Source organism: Bombina bombina, chromosome 3 (assembly GCF_027579735.1).
Source record: "Bombina bombina isolate aBomBom1 chromosome 3, aBomBom1.pri, whole genome shotgun sequence".
Taxonomy (NCBI): domain Eukaryota; kingdom Metazoa; phylum Chordata; class Amphibia; order Anura; family Bombinatoridae; genus Bombina; species Bombina bombina.
The window spans coordinates 913924619-913941463 of NC_069501.1; positions in this window are offsets into that span (position 1 = coordinate 913924619).

Genomic DNA, 16845 nt, shown 5'->3' on the forward strand with positions numbered 1-16845 from the left:
ACCTCTTTTAATCAGCTATACAAATATATGGTTATAATAATAATAATAATAATAATAAAAAAGTGTATTATGAGGGACATATTTATCAAGCTCCGTAGGGAGCTTGATGCCCCGTGTTTCTGACGAGCCTTCACGCTCGCCGGAAACAGAAGTTATGAAGCAGCGGTCTAAAGACCGCTGCTCCATAACTTGTCTACCTGCTCTGAGGAGGCGGACAGAAATCGACAGAAATCAACCCGATCGAATATGGTCGGGTTGATTGACACCCCCTGCTAGCGGCCGATTGGCCGTGAATCTGCAGGGGACGGTATTACGGTGTAATGATAAATGACAAGAGCATATGCTGTCAGCATTTATTGATGTGCAGCGGACAAAATCTGCTATATCGGATCATGTCCACTCGCACCATAATAAATATGCCCCTAAGAGTCAATCTACTTGTATTGTCTGTGTAATTTAAGGTGTCAAATCAATAACTAACTTACATACAAGGTGAAAGGTACTTACCTCTTTCTCTCTGCATGAAATAAATATGTTTAGCAGGTGATAGATTTCCTCACTACTATTTGAAATGTAAACTATTAAATAAAAAATCATTTTAATGTGCATTATCATATTTTTAAAAAGCCTCACACAGGGAAAGACAATACAAAATTTAAAATGTCTTTAAAAAAAAAAAAAAAAAGAAAAATAAATGCTGTTATAGGCAGAAAGACCATTCACACAAATTCTTTCTCTTGCTGCTCATAAGAAATTTTTAAAATAATCTCATTATCATGGAGTCCCATTGTTGATGGTAACTTATTCCTTTAAAAATGACATATTACAAATATATAACAGACAGTAAGCCATAATGATGCTGGAAAACTAGCTAGTGGAATACTTCAAGGGTACTCCATACCTTTCAATGAAGTGGGTGTGGCCAATGAATCTTAAACGTGAACTGTAAGAGGGATAAAGTTCCTTTAGGTTATCAGCCTTATTATCTATGATCTGGGTTATTTAAAGGGTACACTATAACAGTTATTATTTAATGCCTATATATATATATATATATATATATATATATATATATATATATATATATATATATATATATATACAGGGAGTGCAGAATTATTAGGCAAATGAGTATTTTGACCACATCATCCTTTTTATGCATGTTGTCTTACTCCAAGCTGTATAGGCTCGAAAGCCTACTACCAATTAAGCATATTAGGTGATGTGCATCTCTGTAATGAAAAGGGGTGTGGTCTAATGACATCAACACCATATTTCAGGTGTGCATAATTATTAGGCAACTTCCTTTCCTTTGGCAAAATGGGTCAAAAGAAGGACTTGACAGGCTCAGAAAAGTAAAAAATAGTGAGATATCTTGCAGAGGGATGCAGCACTCTTAAAATTGCAAAGCTTCTGAAGCGTGATCATCGAACAATCAAGCGTTTCATTCAAAATAGTCAACAGGGTCGCAAGAAGCGTGTGGAAAAACCAAGGCGCAAAATAACTGCCCATGAACTGAGAAAAGTCAAGCGTGCAGCTGCCAAGATGCCACTTGCCACCAGTTTGGCCATATTTCAGAGCTGCAACATCACTGGAGTGCCCAAAAGCACAAGGTGTGCAATACTCAGAGACATGGCCAAGGTAAGAAAGGCTGAAAGACGACCACCACTGAACAAGACACACAAGCTGAAACGTCAAGACTGGGCCAAGAAATATCTCAAGACTGATTTTTCTAAGGTTTTATGGACTGATGAAATGAGAGTGAGTCTTGATGGGCCAGATGGATGGGCCCGTGGCTGGATTGGTAAAGGGCAGAGAGCTCTAGTCCGACTCAGACGCCAGCAAGGTGGAGGTGGAGTACTGGTTTGGGCTGGTATCATCAAAGATGAGCTTGTGGGGCCTTTTCGGGTTGAGGATGGAGTCAAGCTCAACTCCCAGTCCTACTGCCAGTTTCTGGAAGACACCTTCTTCAAGCAGTGGTACAGGAAGAAGTCTGCATCCTTCAAGAAAAACATGATTTTCATGCAGGACAATGCTCCATCACATGCATCCAAGTACTCCACAGCGTGGCTGGCAAGAAAGGGTATAAAAGAAGAAAATCTAATGACATGGCCTCCTTGTTCACCTGATCTGAACCCCATTGAGAACCTGTGATCCATCATCAAATGTGAGATTTACAAGGAGGGAAAACAGTACACCTCTCTGAACAGTGTCTGGGAGGCTGTGGTTGCTGCTGCACGCAATGTTGATGGTGAACAGATCAAAACACTGACAGAATCCATAGATGGCAGGCTTTTGAGTGTCCTTGCAAAGAAAGGTGGCTATATTGGTCACTGATTTGTTTTTGAATGTCAGAAATGTATATTTGTGAATGTTGAGATGTTATATTGGTTTCACTGGTAAAAATAAATAATTGAAATGGGTATATATTTGTTTTTTGTTAAGTTGCCTAATAATTATGCACAGTAATAGTCACCTGCACACACAGATATCCCCATAAAATAGCTATAACTAAAAACAAACTAAAAACTACTTCCAAAACTATTCAGCTTTGATATTAATGAGTTTTTTTGGGTTCATTGAGAACATGGTTGTTGCTCAATAATAAAATTAATCCTCAAAAATACAACTTGCCTAATAATTCTGCACTCCCTGTATATATATATATATATATATATATATATATATATATATATATATTATTTTTAATTATTATTATTTTTACATTTGTATTGTTTTACTATAGCTTAGGGGTCTCCCCCCACACCAGCAATCATTATGTAGGGCCCCCCACCCGGACTCCCCATTTTCTGTAGCATAGCATTCCTTCCAAACATTTTTACTGCAGGTAGGGTGACACCCCTCCCTCGAACTCCCTTCCGCCTCGACCACTGTGCTAGACACCCACCTTCCTCCATCCCTCAAACCTCCTACTGGCACAAATGTAACTATCTGGAAAAATTGGTAAATCTGCCTTGATATGGTAATAGAGCACCGATAGTGTCCATTACTATATGAAGACAGATGCCTGCAGCCCAAGAAGAGCAGCTCTCAGCTGTAACTTGACTACCAAGACTACATAGGCTGTCTGAAGGTCGGACGCATGTATATACAGCACAGGGTATGATGTCCTATTGGCGCAAGGGGTTAATAAATTGTTAAGCAAATATTTTGAATCTAATAAAACGTTACGGTGAGCTTGTAGCTGACTGGGGGATGCACACATTTGGCTCTTTTCATTGTCCACCCAATTTTTTCAGCTAGCTCCCAGTAGGGAATGACAAATGATACAAAGAGAATGATGAAAATTTGATAACAGAAGCAGAATGCAAATTTGTTCAAAATTTTATGATCTATCCAAATCTTGAAAGAGACATTGGGGCCAATTTATCAAAGCTTCAACTAATAATACGATGGAATCCGCTTGAATCTTGCGTCAAATTTGACGCAAATTGAATCCGCCGTAAATAACAAAGCATCAACATTGTCAAATGTTGAAATGTGTGACGTAATAAACGCTCCTGCACGATCAATCCATTGCAGATCGATGCTTGTGTTATTCAAGCTGTATACTGATCATTCGCCCTCATATTCAACTCTATTTGAACCTTTTACTAAGTTATCAAATATTCAACAGGTACGCTTGCGTTTATTCCGACGCAGCTTACCTATCGTTTAAACCACCACTTTAGAAGCTGTGAATGCCATAGAAATCAATGGAACTCTAAAAACACAGAAAGGTTTGTGATACTTTGTAGACTCTGATACAAATAAAACCAATACAATTTTTTAAAATTGCATTCTCTTTCTAAGCCATGTTTGGCAATGTTAATAAACAAAATTATTCTTCAATACACTCAGCAAATATTTTCCCACAAAGGATAGCAAAATAAGGAAAACTATTCTAGAAAAAATACATGCAATGTGTTTAAATTTGCATTTTCCTTCCCACAAAGGATAGCAAGAAAATTAAAACTAGTCCATACAAAAATACATGGGATCAGCTTTCAGAATAGCTCTACTCCGCGCAGCCAGGATGAAGAAACAAGCTCGCCTCCTATTGTATCTTTATCCTGGCCATGCGGAGTAGAGCTATTCTGAAAGCTGATCCCATCCTGCACAGTGTCCTCTTCATACGGTCACCGCCGTACACTGAGGTTGAATTCAAGGTATTCGTTTCAAAATGGCGTAACTTGCATTCCTATTGGCTGATTCGATTCTTCAAATTTAAATCAGACATTAGGATGAGAGCTACTGAAATCCTATTGGCTGTTAAAAAAGAGGACGCTCCGCACAGAATGTCTTCCAGGATAGCTCTGCTTCGCGCTGCCGAGATGAAGATAGAAGGCGTCCTCACGATGAATGAAGGTGTTGCAGCCTGGATGAAGACTTCTCACCACCTGGATGAAAATGGGTAGCTTAGGTTATTTTTTAGAGTTAGGTTTTTTATTTTGGGTGGTTGTTTGGGTGGTGGGATTTACTGTTGCGGGGAACAGCCAATGGAATTTCAGTAGCTCTTATCCTATTGGCTGATTTGAATTTAACACTCATATCAGCCAATAGGAATGCAAGGGACGCCATTGTGAATTGCTTCCCTTGTATTGAAGCTTCAGTTTACGGCGGTGACCATAAGAAGAGGAGCTCCGCATTGGATGGCTTCAGGATGGACCCGCTCCACGCCGCAGGGATGAAGTTAGAAGATGACGCTTGATTGAAGACTTCTTCCGCCTGGATGGATGAAGACATCACCAACTAGATGAAGACTTCTTCCGCCTGGATGGATGAAGACATCGCCGCTTGGATGGATGAAGACATTGCCGCCTGGATGAAGACTTCTCTGCCTGGATGTTGGGACTTCAGAGCAGTAAGTGGATCTTTGGGGGTTAGTGTTAGGATTTTTTTAAAATGTTTGGGTGGGTTTTTATTTTAGATTAGGGTTTGGGCTTGTAAAAGAGCTAAATGCCCTTTTCAGGGCAATGGGTAGCTTAGGTTTTTTTTTAGAGTTAGGGTTTTTATTTGGGGGGGTTGGTTGGGTGGTGGGTTTTACTGTTGGGGGGGTTGTATTTTTTTTTTACAGGTCAAAAAGATTATATCTTTGGGGCAATGCCCCACAAAAGGCCCGTTTTAGGGCCATTGGATGTTTATTGTAGGCTAGGGTGGGGGGTTACTTTAGGGGGGCTTTTTTATATTGATAAGACTATTAGATTAGGTGTAAAAAAAAATTTAGTGCTTGTTATTTTTTGTAACTTAGTGGGGTTTTTTGTAATTTAGGACTTTGCAATAATGTTTATTTGTATATTTAAATAATTTTAGTAGCGTTAGGATTTTTAAAATGTAATTTAGTTTATTTAATTGGTAGTTAATTTTAGTATAATAGTTAGGGTCGGTTAATTTATAGTTTAAAATCAGTTTATTTTAATTCTACAGGTAAGTTTTAATTTATATTAAGATAGGGATCTTGTAATTTAAATTTAAATTTAAGGGGTTGTTAGGTTTAGGGGTTAATAGCTTAATTTAGTTTTTGGTGATATGGAGGGCTGATGTTTTAGTGGTTAATAGGTTTAGTTACTGGAGGTGATGTGGGGGGCCAGAGGTTTAGGAGTTAATAAGTTTATTTAGTTGGGCAGGTGTAAACTTAACTTTTTTTAAACCATAGAAATCAATGGGATATATTTCATTCTTTTGCAGCATTGAACATAAGCTTTTGTTGCTTTCATACTACCATTGATTTCTATGGCATCCGCCGCCTCGAGGGTGGCGGTTTGAAAACCAGGTACGGTGCATTGGAATAGCCGTGAGCGTACCTGTTAAAAGTTTGATAAATTAGAAAAAGTGTCAAATAGAGTCGAATGTGTATACGGAACATCTGTAATGATGTAAGAGCAAGATGGGTGATTATAGCTATGGAATGTCAAAGAAGAAGCCAGCGGGTGCTGAGGGATTTCCTGCCTAGGGTTGGTCTCCATGCCCTTAATGATAGAGAGGTGATCCGTCGATTTGAACTCAATAGGGCTTCTATTGAGAGGCTCTATGTCAAAATCAAGGACTCTCTCGAACCACTAACTGCAAGGACTAGGGCAATCCCTGGGATAGTAAAGTTACTATTGGTCCTCTATTTTTTGGCAACTGGGTAGTTCCAGGCTGTGACAAGTCTAGGCATAGGTATGAGCCAGACAACCTTCTCCTGTCATCTGAAGGTTGTCATGAATGCCTTGCACCAATGCCTAGTCCATCATGTCCACTTCCCCAAAACATCAGAGGAGTGGCATGATGTCAAGCTACAGTTAATTTTCACATATGTATATTATAGATTTTATTCATTCAAATTGATAATATCAATGCTCTATTTCTTTTGTTCAGGTGATTCTGGATATTCTTGTCTTCCGTGGCTGTTCACACCCATCAACAACCCCAACAGAGTGGAAGAGGTGTGCTACAACAAGGCTCACATCACTACACAATCTTTTATTAGGCCACTTTTGGCGTACTGAAGAGCTTTTTACAAACGCTTGGACACCTCCAGCGGGGTTCTTCAGTATGCCCCCTCCAAAGTCTCTATTATTTTCCTAATTTGCTGTATGTTACAAAAAATTGCCATTAACATGCCTGATATAGATCTGGAGAGCTTAGATGTACCTGAATATAACAATTATTTAGCTCCATTACAGCTAGATTATGCAAGGGGAGTCTAAGCTCGAGCAGACTATATTTAGGCAGTTTTTGGCCAATAATGGTGTCAGGATTAACTGTGTAACATACAGTAGTTTTACTTTTGTAATATTATTTACAATATTGTTTTTTTTTCCCAAAAGATGTTAATTTTGGTTATCTTGCAATTATTGAATTTGAAAGTTTGTCAATAGATATTTTGAAAATAAATATCTTCAAAAAAAGCTTATTTATTGTACACATTACTCATTTTTCATTCAAGATTGTTACCTGGATTGTCAATATATTTGTGCAGACATAAATCTCCAATATATATTAGTAACATGGCTTTTATCTCTCATCTTTGTGAATGTTAAGGTGACAGCAAAGTCAAAATTACTCCTTCATAAATCAGATAGGGCATGTAATTAAAAAAAATACTATTTGGCTTTTTCTTCTAATGTCCTTTGTTCTTTTTTATTCTTATTTGAAAGATACACCTAGGTAGCATCATATGATAATATCTAAGTACCTGAAGGGTGCCTCTTATCACATGCTGTTTTATTTGGTTTTCACACCAGGGGAGTGTTCATGTGAGGCTTATAGATAATATTGTAATCATGCACGTTGCTTTTAGCAGACAATGCGCTAATTGGCTAATATGCAAGTCAATTGATAATTAATTATACTGTATATCATGTAATCAGAGGGCTGTCATTAGATGCTTAGAAACAATGTAATAAGAAGTATAAAGTATAGTAACGGGACATGAAACACAAAGTTTTCTTTCAGGATTTAGGTAGAACATAACATATTTAAGAAATAAGTTTCCAGTTTACTTCTACTATAAAATTTGCTTCATTTTCGTGTTAGCATTTGTTGAAGGAGCAGCAATGCACTACTTGTTTATAACTGAACACGTGTAAGCCAATGACAATATCTGTACAGTATACATATATATATATATATATATATATATATATATATATATATATATATATATATGCAGATAACAATCAGCAGATGGAACCTATATTATTTTCTGCTCCTGAGATTACCTACATATCTTTTTCATCAAAGAATAACAAGAGAAGGAAGCAAGTTTAAAAATAGAAGTAAATAATAAAGTTCTTTACAATCATATGCTATTTATGAAGCCTGAAATAAAATATTAGTGATTCATGTCCCTTAAATAGAAGTGTTTTTTATGCAAAACTGGTGAATGGCTAAGAAAGGGATTATCTATTCTGTTTAACAATAAAACCTCAGGTGTAGCTTGACCCTTTAAAGGGACAGTGTACACCCAATGTTTTATTTTATTTTAAATATATGTAATCCATTTCTAACCCATTCCCTAGTTTATGTAAAACACTTTTTTACATATATTGTATGTAGGCCTCTGCAAACTGTCCCCTTAGTTCAGTTATTTTGACAGACATGCATTTTAGCCAATCAGTTCTGGCTCCTAGGAACTCCACGTGCGTGAGCACAGTGTTATCTATATGACACACATAAACTAACACCCTCTAGTGGTGAAAAAAATATATATACAAAAACAGATAAAAGAAAATAATACTCTAGGGTTTAGCCCGCTTAGAGTCAGGGGGAGATTGTGGAGGTTATCTCTCCCTTGCGGAGGACCTCCCATGGAGCAACTTAAATACATTTTGTTTAAAATTTCTGTTGTCTTCCTCTGCCCTCTCCCTTCGTTCCAGCTCCCTCTGATCAACAGCTACCCTGGCCCTCTCTACTATTAACCTCTCCCTATAAAAATCTAACCTCTCCCTATCCCTTTCCCTTTCTGAATTTAATCTGTTCCTATCTATTACCACTCTTTCCCTTTCTAAAGCTAATCTGTCCCTATGTGTTACTTCTCTTTCCCTTTCTAAAGCTAATATCTCCCTGTCTATTGCCAATCTCACCCTATCTAACTCTAATGTGCCCCTATCTAAATGAACGCCCATCTCCAGTATCTGCCCCTGTTGCTCGATAGATAATCTTAATTTCCCATGCAGCTCCTAGTGATCAACCCTGTACTGCTCCCCCAGAATCAACATTTTTTTTAATGGCAGCACCTTCTGTTTTTTTACAATAATATTTATTAGGTTAATTTACAGGTCAAACAAAGAAAATAAATAATTTCCATAAACAATCAAGTAAAAAACCAGTTAACATGGTCATTCAACAGCTTATATCAACAGAAATCAGGAAATTACAAGGATAAATTGCAAATAAAAATGTAATAATTCTTATACAGCTTAGTTGGCCCATAAATGATTTGACTTTTCTTTAAAAAAACAACAAAAAAAACAAACTAATGGCAGCATCTTCATTAAGAGGCAGCTGTTCTGGGGCAGGATGAGCATGGCCAGGAGATGCTCAGGGGCAGCAGGGGCATCAGGGCCCAGAGAAGCTGGGGCAGGAGGAACAGCAAGGACAAGAGCAACTGGATCATATCTTCCCTGGGAGATTTCCTGCTCCCGTGATTCCTGAGACAGGATCTCTCCCAGAAACTCCTCCTACTCCTGATCCTCATCCATAGTTGCTCTTATTGCCCGAAGACAAACAGACAACTTCTCTTCAATATCACGTTCCCAATCGGTATCTAAAGAAAAGGTCAAATGAAAATATTGAAATCACACGTAGTTTCAAGTGAAACATTAATGGCATCTGAAATTCAATATGAAAATATCATGATTGATATAGAGATTTGAATTTTAAAGGGACAGTCAACACCAGAATATTTGTTGATTAAAAAGATAGATAGTCCATTTATTACCGATTCCCCAGTTTTGCATAACCAAGACAGTTATACTAATACACTTATTACCTCTGTGATTAACTTGTACCTAAGCATCTTCTGACATCCTCCTGATCACATGACATTTTATTTATTATCTATTGACTTTCATTTTAGCCAATGGCCCCTATTTATCAAACCGTCAACTGAAAATGCGCCTGAACTCTGCGTCATAGTTGTCGCGAGATTGATGCGCCATAGTTATCAAAGCCTTAAGATCGCAAGAATTTGAAATTTGTGACGTAACATACGATCTGACGGTCTCAATTTGATGCAGATCGATGCAAATAGAAATCACATGTAATTCAAGCATAATTCTGTGTATTCGCCGTGACATTTGACACAATTTGAAGCTTTTCAAAAGTTATCAAAAAATGACCACTTACGCTCGCGTCTTATCTGACGCAGCGTACCTAGTTTTCAATCCACCGCCTTAGAGGTCGCGGATGCTATAGTAGTCAATGGGAATCGGAAAACAGAAATCTTATGTTCGAGTGAAGCATATCACCTAATAATACTCAATGGAAAGCATTATTAAATATGTATACCCTTTTATAAATAGCATTGCCTTCCTCTAATTCAAAGATTGCAAAAAGAAAAACACATTGACACAAAGGATACCAAGAGAATGAAAACACTGCTCAGCAAATCAAAGATTGAAAAAAGAAAAACACATTGACACAAAGGATAGCAAGAGAATGAAAACACTGCACAACAATTATGCTATCAATTAATTATGCAAAACACCTGCATATTTACATAGGCATGACATGAACTCTGATCTTCTGTTTGTATGGCAGCGTCGTTGAAGCTTAAAAGGTCAGTCACCCATAAAACTTTAAATAAACACGGTCACAGTTTTCATTCTGTTGCTATGATGCTTTTTTCGAGTTAGAATGCCATTTAAAATTTGTCTTTTGCTCATTTTTGTTACTGTTTAACTTTGCACCTTCAAAATACATTGAAATGATTTGTAAATGGTATTATGAATCACATAAAGGATATCAAACAATATTTCAAATTAAAATGACCATATCATACCATTTAAGGTTTGCAAATGTTAATACACCACTTTTTTCTGTAATATGTAATCTTAAAAACACAGTAATCACTGACCGTTTTAACCTTCACAATGCTGCCATCCAAACACAGAAAATTCAGAAATATGAATTAAACTAGAGCGAAATACTCATGTGTTTTTAATAATAAATTTGGTTAATTGCATAAACACACCTGCTTTTCTTACAGCTGATAAACACACCTGGATGACCTAATCAGACATTCATTTGGACATCCCATCGTGCTTGTCAAATGACACCAGAAATAATGAAAATACGACTGTTTTAATTAAATTATTCAATTAATTGCTCATAAAATGACGCGAGAATAATCAAAATGTGCAAGTCATTTGTTAGGTAATGTTTGGCGCATCATTTATCATATTACTGAAATCATTCACAGCTGTGAAACTAGGTGTTATAAAAGGGGCTCTTCAATTACTTTATTTCATTATTACTTTGAGCTTTGAGCATGGACATACTCAATGCAGTCCAGTTTTAACTTTTATTAAGGAGACGCAGGGAAAGACGGGTGTTGATGGCTGCAGTGCGACAACGAAGATGCCAGCGAGTGCTAAGGGTTTTCTTTCCAAGGATTGGGTTCTATGCCCTCAGTGACTGAGAGGTGATCCGTCAATTTCGACTAGATAGGGCCTCTATTGAGAGGCTCTATGTCGAAATCAAGGACTCTCTCGAGCCACTCACTGCAAGAACTAGGGCAATCCCTGGGATGTTGAAATTGCTATCCTTCCTCTATTTATTGGCAACTGGGTCATTCCAGCTGTGACAGCTCTAGGCGTTGGTATGAGCCAGGCAACCTTCTCCCGTCCTGAATGCCTTGCACCATTGCCTAGTCCATCATGTTCACTTCCCAAATACACCGAAGGAGTGGCATGCTGTCATGCTCCAGTTCTACCTAAGGGCTGGATTGCCAAGGGTATTGGGGGCCATAGACTGCACTCATGTCTTGGTGCAGCCTCCTAGGGGTACAGAGGAGCCATACCGGGACAGGAAATTCAACCACTCTCTGAATATCCAGGTCATCTATGATGCCAGGTTGAAGATAATGAGTGTACATTCCTGACTCCCTGGCTGCAACCATGATTCCTTCATCCTCCGGAATTCTGCCATCTACCATTGGTTCCAGGAGGGCCAAATGCCAGAGGGAATCCTGATAGGTAAATATCTCTTAGACATATGTATATGATATATTTTAATTATTCTGATTGCTAATGTCAGGGATCTATTTTGTTTACGCAGGTGATTCTGGATATTCATGTCTTCCGTGGCTGTTCACACCCATCAAAAACCCCAACGGAGTGGAAGAGGTGCGCTACAACCAGGCACACATCACCACAAGATCGGTGATTGAGCGCAACTTTGGCGTATTGAAGAGCCGTTTCCGCTGCTTGGACATCTCTGGTGGGATTCTTCAGTACGCCCCCTCTAACGTCTCCTTAATTTTTATGATTTGCTGTATGTTGCATAACATTACCCTAAAAAACCCTGATATAGATCTGGAGAGCTTGGATTACCAGGAGTATGGAGAATATATTGATCCATTCCTGGAGTATCATGCTCTGGGAGTCCAAGCTCAAACAGACAATATTCAGCAGGTTTTTGGGTAATAATGTTGACTGTGCAACATACAGTTTTTATTTGTGTTTTTATTTACTTTTCAGTATTATTTATGATACAAAAGATGATATATTTTGGATTAAGTTTGAGCAAATATTGTCATTTCAATATAGACCAAATTATATTGCATATCATTGTAAAGCCATTGATTGAAAGTGGTTAATTTTGGCAAATGTTGCAATTGTTGAATGTAAAGTTGATGAAACACATGTTTAATAAAATCTCTTTAAATAAAAAAAATTGAGATGTACACTTCACTCTGTTGTTATTTGTAAAGCTATAAGAAGAAATATTTTAGAATATGGTTTTAGTTTCTATCTTTGATTTTTATAACTGCCCCCTTATTTCAGTTCTTTAGGCATACTTGCATTTTAGACAATCACTGTTACCTTCAGGATAACTTTACATGCATGAGCTCAATGTTATCTATATGAACTTCAAACAATTATCTATAAATATGCCTTTATTTTTTATTTCACTGTCACATTAAACTAATATAAAATATATATTTCTGGAATTAGCAGCAATGCACTTCAGGTTTATAAATGAATACATGTGTTTCTCTCCCTCTCTGTCTCTCTCTCTCTTTCTCTCTCTCTCAATCTCTCACAATCTCTCTCTCACAATGTCTCTCGCTCTCTCTCTCTCTCTCTCTCTCTCTCTCACAATCTCTCTCTCTATCTATCTCTCACAATCTCTCTCACACACCATCTCTCTCTCTCACAATCACTCTCTCTCTCTTTCTCTTTCTCTGTCAATATCTCTCTCTCTCTCTATCTCTATCTCTCTTTCAATCTATTTCTCTCACAATCTCTATCTCTTGCTCTCTCACAATCTCTCTCTCTCTCACAATCTCTCTCTCTCTCTCAATCTCTCTCTCTCACAATCTCTATCTTAATCTCTCCCTCTCTTTCTCTCTCTCACAATCTCTCTCTCTCTCACAATCTCTCTCTCGCAATCTCTCTCTCTTTTTCACTCTCTTTTTTATAAATATTGAGAAATAGAAAGTTTATTTACATGTGCATCCTTCATTTCTTCACAATTTAGATCTTACATTGTCTGGCAGTTTTAGGGGGACACTGGTTTTTGAAAGAACATTGCCAAGGTACCTGTGCTTGTACCATTTGTCTAAATGGGTTAACTGATACTTTGATAATTTCTTTCATCTTTGCTGTGTTATTATGGTTGAGTTATGTATTTTCTTTGTGTCTTTGTTTCAAAATTTCTGCCGGATTCTTCAATATGTTCTTGATCATAGGCCTGTCGATGCTTAAAGTGATTTTAAACATCAAATTTATTTTTTCTAAAAGTTTTTTAATCTTTTGGTTTCTACACATTCCCCTTTTTATGATTAACAACAATGTTAGATTTATATAGTTTTTACCTCTCTGAATATCTATTCTATAATTATATTCTGACAGGCCACTGATAAAGTCATTTTCTTAGTAAACTACAAATAAATACAATTTTAGAAAACCCAAATAATTTATTAAATTAACTTTAAAAAATATATACAGTGTATACATTAAGATATATTTTTTTAATGTTAGAAATAATAAAGAGACACTGAACCTAAAAACAATTATTTTGTGATTCAGATAGAGCATTACATTTTAATTAACTCCTATTATCATTTTTTATTCTTTATCTTTTTATCTTTATTTGAAATGTATGAATGTAAGTTTAGATGCCTGAGCATTTTTTTTTAACAAAGTCATTTTTTCTTGTATATTGGTGGATAAATTCATCCACCAATAAAATAAAGTGCTGTTCAGAGTTATGAACCAAAAAATGCATTTTGTCTTTTAAAAAGATGGCAAGAGAACAAAGAGAAATTGATAATAGGAGTACAATTTAAATTTGCTTACAATTGCATGCTCTTTCTGAATCATGAAAGAAACAAATTGGGTTCAGTGTCCCTTTAAATACTCTATTTGTTTTAAGAATTTTGTTGTTGGTGTTCACTTTCATTTTCTTTTTTTAAAAGGTCATATAATTATGAAATATGAAAATGAATACATTTACACAGTTTAGACAAAAAATAATATATAATTGACTATCACATGTTAATGGCGAATACTTAAATTATAATTATTGATTCATGTAACCTTTATTCTAATTGAGTTGTTTATCAAAAAGGTTAATATTATATATTATTTTTAAAATAAAATATAAATATGTTGAGTAAATTGAAACTTTAATTATAAGAGTAGATAATATCTTACACCTGCATTGAATTTGAACATCAATCATTTGTAACATGTGAATCAAGTAATAACAAACACATTTATTCATAATTCAAAAATATTTTATTCATATTTTTTTAAATACATAAATAAATCAGGATAGACAGAATAAAACAAATACAAAATTAAAAGTAAAATAAATAATCTGGACGGACATAATAAAACAAATGTTAAAAAAATGAACATTAAAAACCTTAATACAATGAGCAAATTAAAACGCCCTAATCTATCTTTCTTTGGGTGATGGAGAGAGGGGGTGATCAATCCCTTGTTCCTCTTCTCCCATATGTTAAAAACAAGTGACTATTAAAAATGTGCTTGTCTTCATCTGCCCTCTCCCGGCACTGGAGTTCTCTCTACTCTACAGCTGCCCTGGCCCTATTTACTTCTAATCTCTCCCTATCAAAACTTAATCTATCACTATCCCTCTTCCTTTCATACAAAAATCTATCCCTATCTAATTCTAATCTTGCACTATCCCTCATCCGTTCATATTGAAATCTTTCCCTCTCTAAATCTATTCTAGCTGATTCTATCCTAAACCTTTCCCTCTCTATATCTAATCTTTCCCTATCTACTATAATTCCCCACTCTAATATCTGCACCTGTTGCTCAACAGATGATCTCAATGCCCCATGCAACTCATGGTGATCATCCCGGTACTGCCTGGCCAGATTTACCATTTCACAAACTGCCTACTCATCATTGATGGGAGGCAGTTCATGGCCAGGATCAGCATGGCCATGATCTGATGGAGCATGCGCAACAGGTACATGAGGGGCACCAGGGTCCAGAGCAGCTGGGTCTTCATGGTCATGAGGGGCAGCACAGCTGAGAGCCTCCAAATCTGATGTCCCCTGGGAGATTCCTTGCTCCATGGATTCTTGATATTGGGTCTCTCCCAGGGACTCTGTGTCTGCCACAATAGCTCTCATCTGTCGAACACAACTGCTGATCTCCTCCGAAACTTTAAGTGCATGTTCCATGTCTAAAGAAATGTTGAAAAATAATAAAATTATTTAATCCAATGCAATGTATCAGTGAAAGATTAAAGGCATATGAAACATATATCTTCCCGTATTCCTGTGCAGATTGTATATTTAAGACACTGTATTTGAACATGAACAATTTGGGTAGCTAATGTTATTGCAAATGGATTAAAGAATTAACAATGTTGCTATATAAATGTTTGTACAAAAGTGCTTATTATAAAAGCAATATAATTTTCAAAACTTTATTTATGTATTCACTGTGAAGCAGCATTTTCTACACAGCACTTTTCTTAAAGGGACACCAAACACCAATTTTTTGGGGGTGATTCAGATAGAGCATGTAATTTTAAGAAGATTTTTAATTTACTCCTATTATCAAATGTAATTAATTATCTTGGTATGTTATTTTTTAAATCAAGAATGTAAGTTTAGATTCCGTCGAATTTTTGCTGAACAACCTGGGTTGTCCTTGCTGATTGTACAGCACCAAACAACAAGTGCTATTCATGTTTCTGAGCAAAAAAATTGCTGCCTCCTTAGTTTAGATGCCTTCATTTTAAAATAAAGATAGCAAGAGAACATAGAAATATTGATAATAGAAGTAAATTATAAAGTTGCTTAAAATCGCATGCTCTATCTGATTCCTGAAAGAAAAAACTTTGTTTTTTATTGTCCCTTAAATTGAATTTTTAAGAATATGTTTCAAATGTTTCTTAATCACTGACATGATTACAAGCTCCACTGGTGCTGTGAGAAGCTAGAGTATTAACAATTGCACAGACAATATCTTATTCAGAGCCACATGGATGTGCATATAAAAACAGAATTTTTTAAAATTAATATTTTTATTTTAACACACACACAGACACACACACACACACACACACATATATATATATATATATATATATATGCATCCACCAATCCTCATCTCTAACCTTGGTTCTTTGATACTACAGAGTTTGCAAAGATAAAGCTTTAATCAAAGGATAACAAGAGAATAAAGCAACTTAATTAATAGAATTACTTGTTAATTATGATTAATATAGTATTATCGATCGCAATCCACATAGTACAAACTTTTGTCTATGGTTCCTTTAATTTTTTTATAAAAAATAATTATATAATTTAAAAATATAAATTTAACTATAGGAAAATTGTAGTATGTGTATATAAAATGAATGTTCTATGTAAATGAGGAATATCATCTTTGGCTATACTATTCTTTAAAATGATGATGATGATATAAACAATATCTGTAATTTAACCTTAGTTAAACTGTGACATTCTTCCTTAATACAAATTTCAATTTAACATACAGCCATTGATAGTCCCCATAATGTGAGCACATATAACATTCATTTTTAGCTCTTGTTTTTGCTACCTGAGGAGGAGATCATAAATATTGGAGGGTGTCCCAAAGCCCTTCGGACCTCAGCTGAAAAATAAAATGTGAATAAACA